Here is a 22565-nt window from a genome sequence, read left to right on the forward strand (position 1 = left end):
AGCACTCCTACTAACAGTATAGAAATGTTCCCTTTTATTTACACCCTCTCCAGCATTTATTGTTTATAGACTTTTGATGATGGGCATTCTGACAGATGTGAGGTGATACCACATTGTAGTTTTGCTCATTGTGGTTTTTATTTGCATTTCCCTGATGATTGGCGATGTTGAGCATCTTTCCATGTACCAGTTTGCCATCTGTATGTCTTCTCTGAAAACTGTCTATTCAGAATCTCTGCATATCTTTAAATTGTTTTTTTTTTTTTGCTATTGAGTTGAATTAATTCTTTATATATTTTGGGTATAATTCCTTATCAGTTATATTATTTGCAGATATTTTCTCCCATTCAGTAAATTGCCTTTTCATTTTGTTGATGGTTTTCTTTGCTATGCAGAAGCTTTTAATTTTATATAGTCCCACTTGTTTATTTTTGCATTTGGTGTCAGATCCAAAAAGTCAATGCCAAGACTGATGTCAATGAACTTATTGCCTCTATTTTCTTCTAAAAGTTTATGGTTTCAGATCTTACATTCAAATCTTTAATCCATTTTGAGTTAATTTTTGTGCATAATGTAAAATTTGTTGTTGTCCAGTTGTGTCCAACTCTTTGTGATCCCATGAACTGCAGCATGCCACAGTTTCTTGTCCTTCACTATCTCCCGGAGTTTGCTCAGACTCTCGTCCACTGAGTCAGTGATGCTATCCTACCATTTCATCCTCTGCTGCCTTCTTCTCCATTTGCCCTCAATCTTTCCCAGCATCAGGGTCTTTTCCAATGAGTTGGCTTTTTGCATCAGGTGGCCAAAAGATTGGAGCTTCAGCTTCAGCATCAGTCCTTCCAATGAATATTCAGGGTTGATTTCCTTTAGGATTGACAGGTTTGATCTCCTTCCAGTCCAAGGGACTCTCAAGAGTCTTCTCCAGCAGCACAGTTGGAAAGCATCAATTCTTTGGTGCTCAGCCTTCTTTATGGTCCAACTCTCACATCTGTACATGATTACTGGAAAAATATGGTGTAAAATAGTGGTCTAATTTTGTTCTTTTGCTTGTGGTTGTTTAGGTTCCCCAACATCATTTATTGAAAAGAATATTGTATGTTCTTGGCTCCTTTGTTATAAATTAATTGACCATGTTTATATGGGTTTATTTCTGGGTTCTCTATGTGATTTCACTGATGTATGAGTCTGCCAGTACCATGTTGTTTTGATTGTTATAGCTTTGTTATATAGTTTGAAATCAGAGAATGTGCTATCCAGTGTTATTAATTATAAATTTGTCATCATGATGCTAAATATCTATATCTATGGCCCAGGCCTAATAGTCCAAGTTCTAAAATCATAAAGATAAGCTAAAAACTGAAAAACTGAAAAACCTGAAGCTGGGAGAGATTTTGATTTGCTCAAAGGTAATCTGGGAGTCCTTGTTATTTAAGTCTTCATTACCTGGGCCTTTGCAGTTACCAGCTTTCCTGCATGAGACAGAGCTCCTTTTGCTCCCCTACAAATGAAGTGACTGCTTATAATATTAATCCCATTTCAATATCCTTGGGTAATATTAGCTTCTTTTTAAAAATTTTATTTTTATTTTTTAACACCAAAAACATTTTGTATCGGGGTATAGCTGATTAACAACATTGTGATAGTTTCAGGTGAACAGTGAAGGGACTCAACCATACGTATGAATGTATGCATTCTCTCCCAAACCCTCCTCCCATCCAGCTGCCATATAGCACCGAGCAGAGTTCCAAGTGCTCTACAGTAGATTTTTGTTGGTTATCCATTTAAAATATAGCAGTGTGTACATGACCTTCCTTGGGTAATACTAGCTTCTATCTCTGCTCATCTTATTAACATCATTTTAAACTAGTCTCTTGTTGATTGCCTTAAGTTGTTAACTTCAGACGATATTATATATATAAAAAAACAGTTGCAGGGTAAAGTTGCAAATCTCATAAAGAATGCAGGATTTTATGAAGGTAACAAAACTGATATTGCAGAACTGTCAAGTCAGCAAATATTTATTGGGCACCTCCCACGTAGCAGGTACTAGGTATTGCAGACTAGCCCTGAATAAATCAGATAAAAATCCCAGCCTTCATGGATCCAACATATCAAATTTACACAGAACCAATGACATATAGACCTAACAGAATTGAACCAGGCTGCAATCAGAATAGAAAATCAACAAGGAAGACATGAGAGATGGTTTCGGTAATTTAAAAGCATGTTCACAAATTCTTTGACATGCTTCTTAAAAAGGTAGAGCCTAAATCTTCTCCCCTTGAAAATGGGCTGGCTTTAGAGGTTTGCCTAAGGAATATAGTGAGGCAGAAGAGAGGCTGTGTCACTTCCCAGGCTAGGTTATGAAAAATGATATGGCTTCTGCCTTCTTTTAGGGACCTTGAGGTTTCATGTATATAATTCAGCTGTCTGAAGCCACTGTGCTACAAAGACATGTGGTGAGATCAGGGTGAGTGAGAAAAAAACCTGAGGAGCCCTTGCTGTTTTGGCCTCCAGCCGAGTGTTTCCAGGCCACGTGCCACACATATGAATGAGCACGCTGGCAGATGATCTCGGCCCCTAGACGGCTCCAGCTGATGACAGGTGAAGAGTGACAAGCTCTTCCCACTGAACTCTACATAAATCGCCCATTTGTGAACAAGCTGCTGCTGCTGCTGCTAAGTTGCTTCAGTCGTGTCCGACTCTGCGACCTGACCCCATAGACGGCAGTCCACCAGGCTCCCCCGTCCCTGGGATTCTCCAGGCAAGAACACTGGAACGGGTTGCCATTTCCTTCTCCAATGCATGAAAGTGAAAAGTGAAAGTGAAGTCGCTCAGTCGTGTCTGACTCTTAGCAACCCCATGGACTGCAGCCCACCAGGCTCCTCCATCCATGGGATTTTCTAGGCAAAGTACTGGAGTGGGGTGCCATTGACTTCTCTGGTGAAGAAGCTAGGTGTTATTTTAAGGTACTAAGTTTTGGGGGTAATTTGTAATGCAGACATAACAACTAAAACAATGCCTTAAAAGAGAATGATATGAATATCAAAAGAAAATAGAGACTCAAGAGATACCTGAAGAAACCTTTAATATTTTTGCAAAAACAGACCTCTTTATGACCATTCTTTATAGGACAGAAGGGAAGTGATGGATCTGAAATTGAGTAGTCATTCAATTATTTGGGGGAAAAAAATGGAAACTCTTCCACATTGACTTAATATGTAAAAAAAATTAAAAAAAGACATATAAAGATGTTTAGAAGCTTCATTGTGTTAAATATGATATGCACATGTTCTCTTAATACACACTTCCATTTTTTAATCTAATCAAGCTCTCCCTGCCCACCTTGGTTTACTCTTCAAATTTGCCCTCCATGTTAAGTGGTGTCACATTAATTGGTCTTTTTTCATTTCCCTGTTTTCTTGGGACATCCTGTAACAGTGATAGGAAGGGAAGTGGGACTGATGAGCAATTTGATTTATTATGGTTGTTTTACAGTGGCTTTCTTCCAGTGAATTCTGGAGATAGTATGGAGCACTTTCTTAACTTCAACCTGAAGGATAAACATTGAATCACTGAAGAGGGGGAATAGTACATGTAGGGTCATCATTGTATTTTAGGTGTTGTAAGGAGGTGATGGTCTTGTCCGAGGGTGCTATACACCTAACCTGTCCTTCCTAAAGGTTCCTGTAGCAAAGATTCCACATTTGGTTACCAAGGCCTTACCTTATACCAGGCTCTCATAACACAATCCATGGTTCATTAGAACAAGCTTTCACTTTGAAAACCAACATATATGAATATCTCAAAGAGGATGCCACACAGAGAATAAGAGGTCAACCATTTAAGTTTTGGTACTGAACTGTTTTGACTTTTTGTTTTGCAATCGGGATCCCTTAGGATGAACCTGGTATTTCCGTATTGATTGCTTTCTGCACTGAAGTAGGGAGAAGAGAGAATTTTTGCAGAATGTGGAATTTAGCAGAGGGAGAATGTGTTAGACTGGTTGCCTGTGGGCATGGTTTGCTCCTTGAAGGTTAGAACCAAGGGAATTCTCTATCTTTAAACATTTTCATTTAGGGCAATCAAACACCACAATTTGCAGTATTCAGCTTTAGGGACTCTCACACTTTAATAAAGAGGATGGTATTTTATTATCTCCTCGGGTTGTTTTTGGAACTTTGAACAAAAAAATCACACAAACACTTACACTGACTGGATGACTATAATGGGGCAGAACAAACCACTCGAGTCTAGTTTCACTTAGGAAAGTAATTTGTAGCAAGGATACTACTACAAGTAAGGTTTGGATTTCTTAGAAGCCTCTTCTATAACGAGCCTGCACTTTGGTTTTATTGAGTGCACAGAGAGGGGAAGTGGCAAGTCAAAGTGATTGTTCCTAGCTCTAGAACTTTGTTTTCCAAACTCTAATTGGCAGGACAAGGCTGGTCTATCCTCTATGAGATTTTTTTCTTTATAAATCTACTTCTGAAGTCTTGTCAAGGTGAATGTAGAGAGATCTGTGGATATGCCCTAGTGTGGGCTCAACGGTTTCCATCCCAGCCATGGCTCTCTGTTAAAGACTTGTTGAGTCTCAGTTTCAGTGTTTCTCAACTGGGAGTAAGTAATAACTTCCTTGCAGCTAGAATCAGAGGCCTATATGAGGTGGCTTTGTAGTGGCCTCAGACATACCTGATAAAGTAGGTGCTTTCTGAGTAGTAAGTAGCAGTCTAAATGCTCCTCTGAACCTTATCTTTATCACTCTATCAGGAGGTTGTGAGGATGAGATGTCTGTGACAGGGAAACTGCAATGCAAGGGACAAGTATAAGGCAAGTGGCTATTTACTTCCATCTAGGAAGTGAGAAACATATCAGCAATGGATATAAAGGAGCTTCCCTGGTGACTCAGTGGTAAAGAACCCACCTGCCAATGCAGGAGATGTGGATTTGATCCCTGGGTTGGGAATATCCTCTGGGGAAGGAAATGGCAACCCACTCCTATTTTCCTGCCTGGGAAATCCCATGGACAGAGGAGCCTGGCGGGCTACAGTCCAAGGGGGACTACAGTCCAAGGGGCTGGATGTGATTTAGCATCTAAACAACAGCAACAACAATGGATATGAAGAGGGTGCCTGAATGAGCAGTCTTTGAGGTGATCAGCAGCAGCCAGGAGCTAGGTTGCTGGAAGAGTCAGTCATCAGGTTGTTAGGATCTGGGCTGAGGACTAAATGTTCCCACCACAGATGTGGGCCCTATCCTTTGTCCTTCAGGCAGAAGAAAACATCACTGTTACTACTCAGAACTGGGCTTGTCGTTCTTGGGCCTGTGGGAGGTTGGTAGTCCTCACCTCACCTGAGCATTGGCTGGAATGTTTGGGCACTTGTCTCTAATTTACCTTGGAGCAGTCTAACCTCAAGCCCATCAGTGAACTCCAAGATGACCAGCACTTTTTTTTGGGCTCAGGGGCTGTTAACAGCAGCGAAGGTAAGATGCTGAGCTGTGAATACTCCAGGAGACCCAGATGGAAAAATGCCAAATCACAAGCCAGGTGCACAAGCACGTGCTGTTGTGCAACCAGAACGGCTTCTTCATTGGCAGCATGGTTCTTCTAAATAAGACTCCCTCCCACCCCATACACATCTGAGTGATTATGTAATTGATGTGCATTGAGGACTGGTGCAGGAGAGGGCCTGCTACCAAGGAGGGGGTTCAAGGTCAGCCAGTTGGGGGAAGAGAGAATTTAAGTTATTAAAATCAGGTTGGCGCTCAATTTGGAAGGCAGTTTACCTGTTGCCTCCATGGAGCAGACGTGAAACATGTCTTGGCTTTGAGTTTTCTCCCTGGCTCCCCTCTCTGATTTTGTCTCTATCTTTAGCCCTCTGTCTCCTTGTCTCTGATTCTCTCTCAGTCTGTGTTTCCTGGTTCCTGTCTCACTGCCTATGTGCCATCTCTCTGCTATCTTTCTCTTTTTCTGTCCTTCAGTCTCTGTCTCTGTGTCTCTCTTTGTTGGAGAGAAAGGAAGTTTCCTTTTTCACTCTTTTTTATTGGATACAAAAAACAAGTGAACAAAAGCAATTTATCTCCGTTATCTAAATGAGAGTTGTTGGATCCTGACACCACCTTCCTCTCATGTTGGCAGAGAGAGTAACCGAGCCTTTCGAGTGGAGCCCCAACGAGGGTCTTTCTGCCCAGTGTCTCTGGCACCAGTAGAACAAGCCTGAGTTTGGTTCAGAAGCAAAGGCAAATTTTATTCTTTGATTAAAGAATGGAGAGTGTGAGCATACTTTCCCTGAAAGGTGGCTGGAGCATATGCTTTTAAAAGAGGGGCTTCTTCCTCCATCTCAGAGATGGAGTCTCAGGATGGAGATGTTCTAACCTAGGCCTGTCTGGTCTGCTCTAGAATATAAGATCTGGATCCAGGTTCAGAGTGCTGACTCTAAGGGTGCTGACTCCAGCCTTTTACCTAAGTAAAGTTAATGATAAGTTGGGTGGGTGGGCTGTGCGGGCTCTGGTGGGGTGAGGTGAAGAAGGGAGAGAGTGAAAATGGAACTTGTATCTTAAGGGGATATGTGGAAGAGTGTGTTTAATTTCATGCAAACTGGAATCAAATTTCTTGGTTTCAAATCCCAGCTTGTACCACTAACTCACTGTGTGATCTTGGGCAAGTTACTTAACCCTTCTGAGCCTCCATTTGCTCATATGTAAAATAAGGATATTTATGTTATTACATAACATACATACATACATTACATATATAACATAATTACATAAGGTTGCTTTTGAGTGTAAATGAGACAGTCCATCTTCAAAATGTCTAGTGCAGTGAAGCCATCACTCATGATGATGAAAAGAAGCCCCCTTTTGTGTGTGTGTGTTTTAAAAATTTTAATTGAAGGATAATTGCTTTACAGAATTTTGTGGTTTTCTGTCATTCATCAACAAGAATCAGTCATAAGTTCACTCATGTCCCCTCTCGGACCTCCCTCCCATCTCCCGCCCCATCCCACCCTTCTGCCTATCGCAGAGCCCCTGTTTGAGTTCCCTGAGTCATACAGCAAATTCCCATTGGTTGTCTATTTTACATATGGTCTTGTGAATTTCTATCTTATTCTTTCCATATAACTCACCTTCTCCCTCCTCTCCTCCCACCATCCATAGGTCTGTTCTTTATGTCTGTTTCTCCATTTTTGTCCTGAAAGTGAATTCATCAGTGCCTTCTCTTCAGCTTCCATATATATGTGTCAGTATATGATATTTATATTTATCTTTCTGACTTTTTTGCCTTTAACATTAGCTGGGGCTAGTGCTAACCTTACAAGCTGCCTCCTGAGTCATTGTATTTATTGAGTGCTTCTATCAGCTAGATATGGTGCCGAGTTCCACAGAAACCTATTTTCTGATCACAGAGCTATTACTGCCTATTGGGTGAGAAACACCACCATGTTCCATTGCCATTTCAATACAGTGTGACTGATGTGTATTGAGATGAGGTAAACACAGGTTGGTGTGGGATCCCGAATGAGGCGTGTAAAGGCATCCAAATCTGGACCTTGTACTGCTCCTTTCAACTGAGGACCCCAGGCATACTCTATGCAAGACCTTCCCAGCAGATTTAGTAGGTAGGAATCGCTGATGGGAAGGGGAAGCATGGGTCACTGTATGGGAAAAACAGACAGAGACCTTGTGGGACAGACACCACTGCTGGGGCATCTGGGCCTTCCTGGAGCTTAGAACATGAATGAAAAGGGAGACCAACCCTTTCCAGCCATTTTGTTTCCTCTTTTGTGACTGCCTCTCTGCAACATGCTCTGCAGATGGATATGTTTTAGCAGGAACAATCAGTGCTCCCTGCTCAGAAAGGCCTCCTCTCAGCACAGTTAGCAGTGGCAGGCATATTCACATTCTGTGGGTACAAAAGACATTTTAAACAGGCCTGTGTCTTCCAGCTTTATCGCTGTATGGGTCTCTTCTCATGATAGTGTTTACAGAAAAGAAACGGCAAGGTATAGGAAAAATGAAAGTCACGGCTTGTTCTCCAGAGGCAGGCAGGACACAGTGGAACAGCAGTCCCAGTCCCTCGTGGGCAGCATCAACAGTCGTGATGCCGCTGCCCACCTGCTGGACAGTGGAGGCCTTTGCTGCTTAGGGCAGAGGGGACAGGTGTCCGGGCTGCAGCAAGTTCTCTGCGGCTTTTCCTGGTCTGGAGTATAGCATTGAGCTTCTATTTGTATGTTTTCTCTTTTTTTGGGAGCAAGATATTTTCTCAGGTTAGAATAACAGTTTTAAAAGGAATTACTGGCATTGAAACATAATGATGAGGTGAAGACCCCTCTGTGATAAGATGAAGCTTTGGAAAGAAATCCACTGCTGTCGCTGATTTCTTTTTTATCATGTTCCATCACCATTCAGTTCACCACAGCCTCCACACATCATCCTTAGGCAGGGGAACAGAGTGGTTTAGAAACAAACACTTCAAATGCTCTGGCTCCACTCTTTACTGTGTGACTCTGTGCCAGGCCCTTTTCTGCTCAGCTTCAGTTTTCTTATCCATAAAACGGGCTGCTCCAGAGGGCTGTCATAAGGATAACTATTGAAAGCAGTTCCTGGCTCACACAGTGGATTCTATATAAGGGTTTGCTGTTAATATACTATAAATATACAACCAAACTCCATGATATTCCTTGTGGTGAATTTAAATATATTTCATGTAGTAACTAACCTATTAGTAACTGGCTCTGGGGTCAGTTGATGGCTGTGAACCCTGGTTTAGTGTTTCCTAGATGTGGGATCTTGGTCAAATTATTAACCTTTTTGTGTTTCAGTTTTCTCATCTGTAAAATGGGGACAAATAATGCTGATCCCCTCAAAGCAGTGTGGTGAAGTTTAAATGAGATAATTCATGAAAAATAAGTTTCAGAACCTCTCTGTGCCTCAGGTCCCTTAAATGCAGAATGGGGATTATTACGGAATAGCTTGTGGGACTGTTTGATGACTGAATGAAGATTAGGTACAAATAAGGTGTTAAAACGATGCTTTGGAAATAGTAAACACACACTACTCTCGCCACTGTTTTTATTACCTGACTAGCACTCCCATCACATCATCATAATATTACTACTGCCATTTTTTCAGTGTGCAGTGTACTTAAGATACAGTGATATAGTGACTCACATATCCCAACTTGTCTCATCCTGTATTTCCTTGGGAACTGGCAGTTTTTACCCCCTCCCACATTTTGGCCTGTTTATCCACTCTGATTCTTTGTTGACTCAATTACTGCTTTCCTGAGTACCATACACACACGCTAATTTAATGGCATGTCATTTGCTGAGTGAGGCTTTTTTCCCCATCTTGCTTCAGTCTGTGAATGGTCTCTTGAGTTTCTTCCTGACATAAAGGACTCAGGTGTAATGTTATTAAAGCTCCCAGTGGATTCCTGGTATACCCCAGTTTTGTGACTAACTGCTTTTAAGCGATTTCAGAATGTTATTAGCCTGAGGCCTTTGCTCAGGCAGGAAGAGTTAGCATTAGTTAATTAATGCTTCCAGGCTTGGGCTCTTTGGAAGTTTTGTATGTTTTACCTTCTGTGGTGGTTGTCAGAACAGATAAACTCTAACTCATATAATTAAATCGTCAACTTCCTCAAATCCTTTCTGGAACTGACAGAATGTTAGAAATGAATAATAGCTTAAGTCTTCCTTGCATCATTCATTTATTCATTCACAATTTGGAGCATTCGTTGAGTGGCTACTATATGTCAGGCATGTAGGAGAGGAGTAAAGGTGACATGAGAAGGCCTAGTGGAAGAGGAAGATGTCATAGAAATGCCCAGACCCGTATCTACAGTATAAAAAAGAATGAACAGATGAGTAAGAGTAATAATTAACCTTTATTGAGCTCCTACTATTATCTGTGCATGCTTTACCTTATTCAGTCCTTGAGACCAACTATCATTATGCCCATTTTTCCAGAGGTGGAAGCTGAGGCTTGAGAGATCAAGAACTTCCTCAAGATCACGCTGCTAGAAAGTGGCAGAACCATCACTGAAATTCAGGCCTGTTTAGGTCAGAGCGCATGATCTTGAATGCTACACTTCATTGCCTCTCCGCTGATCAGCTATGCGGCCGAAGCCTCAGTGATCTCTGTTCTCATCCGTAAGGGAAAATGAACTGCTGAGAGGTCTTGCTGGTTCCTGTGTCTCCCTAGTGAGAGGACAGTCACATCAGATGCAGAAGAGCAAGCTCCTGCTGCCTTCCCATTTACCCATGTGCCAAGGTAGGCTTGGGAGTAAAACAGCCCTGTCTGATGGCTTTGCTGCTTGGGACTGGTGCAGCGTGGCCTAGCTATGCTATTTAAAACAATGTTGATGGTAAGAATAATAATAGCCCATAACTATGAGGCACTAACTAGGTTCTCTTCTAAATTATTTATTTAATAATCACAGTAACTAATGCTGGTCTCAGCTGGTTTTCTCAGAAGCCTACCCAAGACTAGTATTTGGTATCAATAGTTTATTTGGGAGGTGAAGAAACCTCAGTAAGGAAATGGGAGAGTGAGATGGGAAAGGGCGGGCAATCAATAAAAAGTGGGTATGCAAACACCAGCTCATGTGCGTCTTGGACTGGCTAAGGACCTCTCCTGGGGAAGATTCATTCTCAGGAACTTCCGCTTTGTGTGGCAGAGGCAGAATAACTTTGGCTGCTGGGGAAAGCCTTCAAACAGCTGAAGTTCTGGCTTCTTGCCCCACATTGGCAAGGCCCAAGAGCATGTGGGAGTGCACCGACCCTGAGGAACCAGAGGTCCGGGGAACTAGAGGTACAAGTGACTTGTCCTGGGTCACATGGCTTAGTGATCTTATGGGTTGAATTGTGTCCCTACTTCTGCCACTTCAATTCTTAGGATGAAGAACTAACCCCCAGGACTGCAGAATGTGACCTTATTTGAAAATAGAGTCACTGCACGTGTAATCAGTTAAGATGAGGTCATTAGAATGGATCTTAATTCAATATGACTGTTGTCCTTATGAAAAGGGGAAATTTGGACACAGACATGTACATACAGGGAGAGTGCCAAGTGAAGGTGAAAGCAGAGATCAGGGCAATGCTTCTACAAGCCAGGGAATGCCAGAGATGGCCAGCAAAACACCAGAAGCCAGTGAGAGGCATGGCACAGATCTCTCTCACAGCCCTCAGCACGATCCAACTTTGCCCTCACCTTGCTCAGACCTTCCACTTCTGGAACTATGAGACAATAAATTTCTGTTGTTTAAACCACCCAGTTCCTGGTACTTTGATGGGGCAGCCCTGGCAAACTAATATAAGTGGCAGTTGTTACTTACAGATTGTGATTTCCAGCCCCAGTCAGTGAGTGCAAAGGACATGGTGTAGGAGAGGGAGGAGGAGGATGGGAGCCAGCAGGTACCATCAGAATGTTAGAGCCCTTGCTTATCTCTTTTTGCCTCTCCTCCTTCTTACCACCAAACATTTATTAAGTGTGCTGAGCTCTTTACATGCGTCACTCCATTTAATCTCCATGTAGCCTGAATGGGAGGTAATATTGATATCTCTGTTTTATAGACAAGGTGACAGTGGATTCAGAGAGGTTAAGTAACTCTCCTAAGGACACAGAGTATGGCAGTGTTGAGCCAGTATGCAAACTCAGGTTGTCTGACTTCTGTTCTGCCACCTCTGCCCTTGCAGCCAGACTGGCTCACGTCCAAAGAACAGATATCTATCTTAGGACCAACTTAGGGAACAGAGCTGTTGCAGGGGAGTCCTGATGTACAGGGATGGGAAAAGTCTCTCAAAGAGAAACACTAAACCACAGAAGAGGAGTCAGCACCAAAGCACAAAGTCCTAAATGGATTGTTTCAATATTACCTTCTATTTTGGGTCCTTAAAGGTGTTCTCCTTTTTACTCTTTGTGAGGATCTGTAGAGAGAAGGAGGCATTTTGACCCTATAGAGGTGTCCTGTGAACACTTTGGGCATGGCATTAGAGTAACTGAGGAAGTGGTTCTGCTGAGCCGTATCTGTTCCCTGTCCCTGCCTGGCCCCTCTCCCCCTTCACTGTTAATACTGCAAGGAATTTGGTTCTTCTGCTGTCAGTTTTTTTTTTCAACCAGAAAAATGTTCTGCCATGTGTCTTTTGTTCTTTTTTCTGAAGTGGCTGTGAAGTTATAATTTACTGGCAAATACAGAAAAGTGGATTTTTTTTTCACTGCAATTCCATTTCCTCCCTCCTTTGGGATTCTTGGGAAAACCTGATTAAAATGTCAGCCGGAAGAATGGCTGGTGATTCTTTAAAAGGACTGATTAAACCAGGATGACCCACAGCACTAACAGGAGAAGAAAACCCTGTGGGGATCTGAGCATTTACTTTTTAGTTATTTGAGTGTAGGGAAAAAAAAGAAAAAGCTTTGATGGAGAGGAAGGGTGATAATAAAATAGTTATTAGCAATGGTAATAATAAGCGCCATTCGAGTAAGTTCTGTCCTTGGCCCTGTAATGTGCCTTTGTCTGTATTGTCTCTAACAACCACATTCCTGGAGGTAGGTAGGATTACCCCATTCTCCGTAGACAGTAATTCACGTGCCTGACGTCAAACAGCCGGGGCCTGTCTCCTGGGGCCTGACGGTCACACTGAGGGAGAATCCTAAGACCTTTAATAGGAGATTGTCACTCCCAGGCTGGGGCTGCACCCTGCTTGGAGAACTGATTCCTTCTGTCTGAATGTAAGCGGTAACTCCTTCCTGCTTCTCTGGGACCCAGCCTTTTGGCCCTGATCTTGTACCTGCTTTCAAAATTTCTTGCCAATTGGTTCCCATTTAAAATTCTCCCTTTGGAGGGAAGCCAATCACAAATATGTGCATAGAATCATCTGGGTCAATAGAAAAGGAAAAATTTATTGACTTAACCGCATTATTTTAATTGTGTGTTTTCTGAGAATTGGATTCCACATGCTGAACAATCCAAAGAGGGAACATTAAAGTGGGACAGAAACCTGTGGCCTGGTCCCTCCTGAGGTTATTTGGGGCCCCTACTACACCCTGTGGCTGCACTGTGGAAGGGGGACCAGTGGAGGGACAGACTGTTGTTTAGTTGATTTTGGCCAGGCTTATCTAGAACCTGACCCCACTAGCTTCTCTGTTTCTTCTATCATTCAGAGCCCAGTCCAGTTAAACCACACAGAATCTTGTCTCAGAATCCAGTGCTAACTCTGCTTGTTGTTTTTAATGGCATGAAGCACCATATTTGGAGAAGGCAATGGCACCCCACTCCAGTACTCTTGCCTGGAAAATCCCATGGAGGGAGGAGCCTGGTAGGCTGCAGTTCATGGGGTCGCTAGGAGTCGGGCACGACTGAGCGACTTCACTTTCACTTTTCACTTTCATGCATTGGAGAAGGAAGTGGCAATCCACTCCAGTGTTCTTGCCTGGAGAATCCCAGGGATGGGGGAGCCTGGTGGGCTGCCGTCTATGGGGTCGCACAGAGTCGGACACGACTGAAGCGACTTAGCAGCAGCAGCAGTAGCAGCACCATATTATGTTACTCTTTAATTATTTTATGATGATAGTCTTGTCTGCCTGATGGATTGTGAACTTCATGTAAGTGTGAAGAAATCTGCCTTTATTGTATCTGCCTTCCCTCATTCCCCTGGCCATCAGTCTTCCATCTCTGTACTGATCATAGTGCTAGGCATGTAGAAAGTGCTCAGAATGTACTACTGAATGACTACTAAACATTTTTTCTTAGAGTGTCAATTTCTATAATAAAGCATATGTTCTGTAGAATGAAGAACTGCTCCATTATCAGGGTTCAAGTCGGTGTGGGTAGCATGAAAGATAAAATGTCAGGAAAAGGAATGGTGACCTTATAGATACTTTTCAGCCCAATGTTGGGGAATTTCCTTAAAAGATCACTTAAGCTATCCCTGTACTGGCAGGGAGTGGTGAATAGTGGTAATTATTGGTGCCTGTTCTTTGTTGTGGTCCATTTGGGGACTCCTTTCCAAAACAGACTACATATTGGCAACAGGGAAGAGAGTGTGTGTTACCTGAAAACTCACAAACTCAAAACTTTGTTTATAGAGGAGTGGGATAGGTCTGCCCCTCCATCTCAGATGGAATAGCATGTTGTAGTTGGATATTCCCGTGGGTCCCCAATCTCTGTGCTGAGGCAAGTGCACACAGGGGCAAAACACCTTCTTTGCTCTAAGTCTCCAGGTCAGCTTCAGAGTTTTCTCTTTGTAGAGCAGAGGATTGTGCTCGTTGTCTTCACCCAGTTACCCGTAGGACCCCTGGACTATTCATGCAACTAAAGAATCACATCTTCTACCTGAGGACAGAGGTAGTACAGGAAATACCTTGATTTTACTTTAGCCCACATTTAGAAGAGACTTGGATCCTATAGTTTTCTCATCTCTATAAAAAATACAATCAAAGTGTTTTCTTCCCTGGAGGGAAGACATCACTAATTTGTGTGGACCCTAGAACATGCCTTCTTTCGCTCTCTCTTTTTAGTCTTTTCACACATGCTTCCTACCTTCTTATCATACAGGAATCAGAGACTATAGAAAAAAATCTCAGCTATCAGTCATTTTCTTCCTGTTTTTAATCCTCCCATGTTTTTGTTTAAAAATCTACCCCAAAGGGAAGAATTGAACTAATTTTAAGCAGATTTCTTAAATGCAAAAATATACACAAAGGAGCAAAGGGCAAGAATTTAAATTACGTGAGATGATGAGTTTTTTCGGATAATACAGTTATTTGATAACACTGGCTTGTCCTGAAATTTCTCATTTGCAATTAGATGTATGCAGCTTTTTTTGTATTCAGGAGAAAATGTTACCAAATGGACTCATGGGGTTTAAAAGATTTACATTAAAAATGAAACCAAAGGAAAGAAAACAAAAACCCAAACTAGTGGTGTTTAATTCACTAGGGATAGGGAACTGGAAATATGACCCTGGTTTCTTAAGCGTCTTTGTGAGGATTCACAGAACAATGGTATTTCATTCAGGGTTGGCAGGAGCTTGGATTAGTATCTAGCCCAAATACCTAGAACCTAGAGCTTGAGTCCTTTCTTTGGGGGGGGGGTGTGTGTGTGTGTGTATATGTGTATGTGTTAGTTGCTCAGTTGTGTCCAACTCTTTGCAGGCCTGTGGACTGTAGCCCACCAGGCTCCTTTGTCTGTGGAATTCTCTAAGCAAGAATACTGGAGTGGGTTGCTGTTCCCCTTTCCAGGCCTTTCTTTTGTATCTCTACCAAAAGGTCACTAAGCCTCACTGGAATAACTCCAGGGATGAGGAGCTCATTATCTCCTGAGGTATTTCACTTTATCTATGAATGGATATATAGGCAGTTTTTTTTTTTTTTCCCCTGTTCCAGGTACATGCTTGGAGAGTAAGTTCCCCGACCAGGGATTGAACCTGGGCCCTTGGCAGTAAAAGCACAAGGTTCTAACCACTGAACTATCAGAGAATTCCCATGTGGGAAGTTTTTTATGTTGAACAAAAATCCTTTCAAACATATTTATGGAGTGCATACCATGCTCCAGGTGCTAGATATTGTTTATATTCTGAAGATATAGCAATGAACAGAAGAGACAGAGATCCTGTACTCTTAAAGCTTGCTTTCTGTGGAAGGGTGAGAGTGAATAAAAGCACATAAAATGAAAAGCATGACAGGAGATAAGTAAGAAAGGAAGATAGTACAAGGGTGGGCACTTGCAGTTTTAACTAGGATGGTCAAGAAGGGCATCACTGACAAGTGACTTTCAAGTGAAGTACTGAATAATCCATGTGAGTATCTCTGGGGAAAGAACATTTCAGGCAATAGAAAGAGTAAGTGCCAGGGTCCTGAGGTAGAGGTGTGCTTGATGTGTTCATGGAGTAGCAACAAGACCAGTGTGGTTGGAGTGGGGAATACAAAGGGGACAGTGGTGGAATGTGAGGTTAGAAAGGAAATGGGAGCCAGGTCATGTGGGGCCTTGTGGGTCATTGTAAGGATACTGGATTTTACTCCAGATAAGATGGGGAGTCACTGGAGGGGGTTGAGCTAGAGACTAATATGATCTGACTTATGTTTTAGAAGATTTGCTCTGCAAAGAGACTATACAGTGAAAGGGGTGGACTTGGAGCAATTTGGAGGTTGTTGGCCATAGTTCAGACCAGAGATGATAGTGTTTTGGATGAGGGGAGATATGGAAGTGTTTGGGTCCTGGACATATTTTGAATAGTGCTTTTGAAGTTTGACTTGCTGATTAACTCTATCCCTGGAGTGTGTGTGTGTGTGTGTGTGTGTGTGTGTGTGTGTGTTTTTAACACACGTCATCCTTCGTCATATATTCAGACTAAAATAAAATAGGACAAATCTATCCTTTGACACGCCACTTTGCTCCCCATGCTTCCCTTGTGGCTCAGCTGGTAAAGAATCTGCCTGCAATGTGGGAGACCTGGGTTTGATCCCTGGGTTGGGAAGATCCCCTGGAGAAGGGAAAGGCCACTCACTCCAGTATTTTGGCCTGGGGAATTTCATGGACTATTCCTTGGGGTTGCAAAGAGTCGGACATGACTGAGCGACTTTCACTTTCACACTTCCACTTTGCTCCCCATAGGCAAGCTTTCTAATATGTGGGATATGTATCCTTCTGTTTGTGTGACTTCTTATAAATCAGGCATTGTTCTTTTGTAATAGATTTTTAATTTAAATAAGTGGCATTGTGGTACAGATCACATTTTGTTTCTTCCTATATTTTAAAGATGTATCTGTGTGGCTGAATGTTCCAAGATTCTGCTGCTTCTGGCTGAACTGACTTCCTCAAATGAGACCACTGAACTGTGAAAAGACTATGTTAAATTAATAGCATGGTTCCCTGAGGTTTTTCCTCTCCGTTCCAATCCTGCCCACCTCTTCCAACTATCCCCAGATAATATGGCTTTGAGCCTTCTTGTGGTCTAGCCACTCCTCTCTGAGCCTGCTATGACTTATCTCTGCTCACCGACCTGGGTTTCTGAGAGCAGCATCTATGCCTGGAGACTCCTTCCCATTTGCCAGATGTGGAAACAAAGTTTTGTAGCTGAGAAATGGGTGTAAGGACTTTGGCACTAAGAAAATAGAAGCCACAAGATAAAGTGAGACCCAAGATTCCACATGTGCCCAAGGTAAACCCTTGCCTCAGTTTTCATGGGCACAGTAGAGTAATGGTTAAGAACTTAGGCTCTTGGATCTGATATATGTAGTTTTGCCTTCTAGTTCTCCTTCCTGCTGGTTACATGAGTTTGTATCAATTACTTAGCTATTCTGAGCTGCATTTTCCCCCATTATAAAATGGTGATAATCATAACACTAATTTCAAAATTATATTTTTAGTATTAGACGCAATACTCTATTACCTTTTGGCATAAAGCCTGGCACAGAGTGGGTCTTTGGTAAATATTGGCTATAATTTTAAGCTTAAATTCATACAAACCCAGATTGTCACAAAAAATGAACCATGTGTGATTATTTACACTGCAAAAGATGATAAAATAGTTTTCTTTTGATAGCAGTTTTTCTAGCATACTTGCAATGTGCTTTGTGTGTCTGCTCTCCGTCGCTTCAGCCGTGTCTGACTCTGCGACCCCATGGACTGAAACATACACTCCTCCCCACCGCCACCACAAACACACTGCCAGGCTCCTCTGTCTATGGGACTCTCCAGGCAAGAATACTGGAGTGGGTTGCCATTTCCTTCTCTAGGAGATCTTTCCAACCCAGGGATCGAACCTGTGTCTCTTGTGTCTCCTGCCTTGGAAGGCGGGTTCTTTACCATGAGCACCACCTAGGAAGCCCTGCGATGTGCTTTCAGTGACCCAAATTGGGTTATACATGGCTTTTCAGCAGTATGGACTGTATAAAGATTGGTTTACTTGTATGATGACAGTGTGGGAAATGCCGTGTATGATAGTAAGAGCCACATTGAAAGCTTCCTGGCAAATACAGACATGATGATGCTATTGAGGGTTCTCTCTTTCTTTCTTTCTCTGTCTCTCTTACATTCTGTACAATTGTAGTCCTAGCAATGGGGTATACTTTTTAAAAGATCTTGAGTATAACACTGCATTTTCAGAAGTGAGGTAGCCTATTTTTTTCCAGTGAAAACCTATGATAATGAAAATATGGAAGAAGCGAACTTGAAGAGACTGAAAGAATTTAGTGTCACTGATATCGCAAGGTTGAAAGACAACCCAGAGGTCATCGAATGTTCCCTTCTCTTTCCACAGATGAAGACAGTGAGGATTATAGAGGTGGGGTGACTTGGTCAAACTCACCCAGCTTCTAAATGGCACAGCAGGGACTCAGTTTTATTGTCCAGTATTCTTTCTTCTACAAATGGTTCCTAGTAAGGGTTGGATTCAGAACACTCATTTTGAAGGTTATTTTTGTCTTGAGAACTCAGGGAATGGAATTTGTACCTTTCCTTGATAATCTATCCCAGAAAGAAAATTTTTCCTTAAACACAGTCCAACTGTCTCTTGGAGTAATTTAAATATCCAAACTCAGGCCTGCTGTGAAAGTATCATGGTACCATAACATTTGAATATGGTCAAGAGAAAAAAAAAAACCGGAGAAGGCAATGGCACCCCACTCCAGTACCCTTGCCTGGAAAATCCCATAGACGGAGGAGCCTGGTAGGCTGCAGTTCATGGGGTCACGAAGAGTTGGACACGACTGAGCGACTTCACTTTCACGCATTGGAGAAGGAAATGGCAACCCACTCCAGTATTCTTGCCTGGAGAATCCCAGGGATGGGGGAGCCTGGTGGGCTGCCATCTATGGGGTCACACAGAGTTGGACATGACTGAAGTGACTTAGCAGCAGCAGCAGCAGCAAGAGAAAAAACACGTTTTAGGCTAGGCACATTTAGTATACTCTGTCCTCCTTTTGCCCTGACTCAGGCGTCTCAAAGGCTCTTCCTTACTTTCTTTCCTCCTGTATTTGATGTCTCTCCCACTTCAATGTGAGCATCATGAGGACCAGGGTCTTTATGTGTTTCGTTCTCAGTTGTATGAATAGTGCTTGGCACAAAATAAGTGCCAAGTGGATGTTTGCTGAGGGACTAGTATGTTTATTGAGCGCCTACTATGTGCCAGGCACTCTTCTTGGCACCCTGGATGCGTAGCCTCCCTCAGTACCGAGAGTAGGGAAGAGGAGGGAGAAAACACATCTGACTCTGATAGAGAAGTGAGGTTTAAATTCATCCTGCCTGTCCTTGGCAAACTCAGAGGAGATATTTTGACTTAAGAACAAGCAGCTTCTTTCCCTGACCCTCACATCACTGTAGTCGCTCCATGCCTTACCACACTACCACAGGTCACACACATGTCTGCTTGCACACACACTTGTGGGCCAGTTTGATGTGGCTTAAGTAGCACCTGAATTACCATGTATCTCCCTAATATTTGTTTCTCACACCCTTGCTTGGAACCTAAGATCCCCACTGCTGAATGATTCTCTGTGTTAAGGAATGTCTATAGTAGATCCATTTTAAATAATAAAAATTTTCTCTAGAGACAGCAAGCATTAACCATAAGCAACACCAGAACCTTTACATGAATTATTTTTTTAGGTTAGTCATTGAGAAGAGTAGAACTTATGGGAAATGAGCATATATAGTTACGTTCTATTGAGGGAAGAGAGAGAAGAGGAAGCTGGGCATGTTCTAGAACACTGCTACTCAAAGAGTAGTCTGGGGACTGCCCCTGGTTTATAATGTGATTAGTAGCTTGCAGGACCACTAAACACTCTTTTTAATTAAAATGATTTGGTTTTTGATATTGTGACTTTTCTAATTGAAGGAAGCAACATAATTCACATTCGTTCAAGTACAAACCTCTCATTTCGTCATTGTCTGCTAACAAACAGCTGATGGACCAGCTATACAGGAGCACTGCTCTGGAAGCTTGGCTACTGTCTGGGTAGGTAGTCCTAGTGAAGCATTGTGGGAAAATCCCAGGGCTTACAGGGGCAATGTGAAGACTCTGTTCCCTAGATGTGGGCATCAAGAATAGAGGAGATCAATTTTGCTTATTACATCACAGCTTTGCCTAGGGTCAGGTTTGACTAAGTTGTTTTGTTTTTGTTTTTTTTTCCCCTTCAGCATCTTGGCAAATTTGTTTGTTGGGCATCAGTGTGGTGCAATGGAAAGAACAATCAAATAGAAAAGAGCTCAAATCCATGGTTCTCCATATATCAGCTTGGTGATTGTGAACAAAATTCTTAACTTTTCCTGTTTCCCCTTTTATAAAGGGGAGCTACCGTAGGAGTTTTATTATAAGCATTAAGCGTAGAGTGCTGGGAGCCAGCGTGAAGAACTCCGCCCGTGGCAAAGGTCATGAGGAAGGAGGCTCGGCGTACGCAAAGGCGGGATCGAGCCTCAGGAGTTCCCCTGGAAATTCTCGAGCATCTACCCCCAAACCAGAGTCTGCCTACTTTACTGCTTTGTGCTCTCACCTACACCTCTGACTTTACGAGGGGCTGTCCCCCACCACCTCTGTCTGAAAAAGAGTTCAATTACAGCTCCAGTTAATAAAGTTCCTGGGCGTGACAAGCGTGTTTTAGTTCACAACCGTGAGAGGCACGAGATGTTCTAAACTGTCTAAATACAGATTCCTTTGAGCAGTTAAAAGATTGATTAGAAATTGTATTGGTGAAGGGTTTTTCACTTGTTGGGCCAATGTTTGCTGCTAAGTTTCCATATCCCTTACCTACTGTGTCCCTGGCAGTGTATTGATTAATATAATTGGTGTATAGGAATGTAAGTAATAGCTTTAATGTTTGTAACCTTGGACCCTTGAGTTAATTCTTTTTCTTGTTACAGCCCACCACACCTTTGCCCTATAGGAATGCAACTGTATCTAATGCTTTTTTGGAGGGTGGCACCTGACTAATCACCTTTAGAGAAAAATAAGTTTTCTGAAGAAAGGGTCTTAAAATATTAACAGGCCTCTGGGCCAGAAGATGATGTAAATCACCTAAACTTTTGCTTATGATAAGTTTGCAGGAAGAAAGCCTGGCTTACTGCTGACTGTACCCCTTCCCCCATTATCCCCTATGCACAACTTAAGGTATAAAAACTACTTTGGAAAATAAAGTGCGGGCTTTTGTTCACTGAAACTTGGTCTCCCCATGTTGTTCTTTCTCTCACCTTCTGGCTGAATTTCTATCTGGGGCACAGAGGCTCGTCAAGCCTACTAATTTTGCCTGGGCTTCTAAGATCTGACCAGAGAGGCCTTAGTGTCTCCTCTCCTTCGGGAGAACGGGAGGACGCCTGAGGCCCACATAGGTGATGCAAATTCCTTATTTTGGAATTTTATTAGCTTTCCACGTAAGCCAAGTTATTCAGCCTCTTTTCTCCACTAAATTTTCTCACTGAGCTATCCTTATTTAACCACTCTATATATCCCTAATTAACATTTAATTAAACAGTTGTTTCCTGATCCTCGCCGACGCCGTCCCCACTTCGAATTCCCTGGATCCACCGGGGCTGGACCCCGGCAGTAGAGCATCCCTAAAAGCAGAGTGTCAGGCGTAAGAATACTTCTTTGAATAGATGAACTGATTGGTATTTCCTATACTCTATCGCATTTACTCCTCTCAACAACTCTGGGAGCTATTATAAGTCCATTTTATAGATGAGAAAACAGAGGGTTAAAACACAAAGCCTAAGAAAAGTTAAACAATTTACCTAAAGTTGAGACCAAAGCTAGAATGACTCATAGAGCTAAAGAACGGTTCTACAGCAGCACCCACAATTTTCCTGAAGGCATCCTTGTTTTATCTGATACTAATCACTTGGCTGTGTGGGCAGTGACTTGAGAAAGAAAACTGACGTGAATCATTAAGCCTCCAAGTTATTGTCTCCACTTTACAGACTATGAAAATGACTTGGGCGAGGGAATTCTATCAAGCACTTTAATATGGAGAAAAAGAAAAATAAAAAAGGTGAGATCTCGCTCAGGAGTTTTGAAAAGGTCAATAGGATTAATATGCCCTTTGAACATAGTTATTTTAGCTGAAATAAGGAAATGGCATGGGGGAAACTTCACAGACTCCTCGTGTAATAGAAATGTAATGTATTTACCTTTTTGTCTTGCTGTGTGGCAAATGTGGGATTACTTGAAGCAAACTGGTAGAATAAATGGTTATACCCAGAAGTTGTGTTCTGGAAATGGGTTGATTATCTGTAAATGTTATTTTATATTCTCAGATTCATCAAAAATCATCAACTCAAGGTACCTTGAGAAGAATGAACAGATAATGGGCAACTAAAATTAATGGATTGGGAGCCCGAAGAAAATGTGTGCTCTTGGGGACATTTGCCATTGCCTCCTAAGTTCTTTATAATTTAAACAAACTACCTCTAACTCACTTTATAGGTCAAACTTCATTTTTAACCTCCTGTGAAATGAAAATTAACCTTGAAGTAAATTCACAGAATTTCCCAGGTAGAAATGAGAGTCCTAGCAGACATTAATAAGTGTTCTCAGGAAAAAAGATTATGTAGTTAAAAAGTTTTGAAGCTA

At 42.2% G+C, this 22565-nt stretch overlaps 1 non-coding gene across 1 annotated transcript; it reads right to left on the bottom strand.

Annotated features, from left to right (window-relative positions):
* Positions 1-15407: 15407 nt before the first annotated feature.
* Positions 15408-15480, bottom strand: TRNAK-UUU (transfer RNA lysine (anticodon UUU)). The gene has a single exon. It is a non-coding gene; the product is annotated as a tRNA-Lys (tRNA).
* Between the last annotated feature and the right edge of the window lie 7085 nt (positions 15481-22565).

This window comes from Bos mutus, chromosome 6 (assembly GCF_027580195.1).
Source record: "Bos mutus isolate GX-2022 chromosome 6, NWIPB_WYAK_1.1, whole genome shotgun sequence".
NCBI classification, from domain to species: Eukaryota; Metazoa; Chordata; class Mammalia; order Artiodactyla; family Bovidae; genus Bos; species Bos mutus.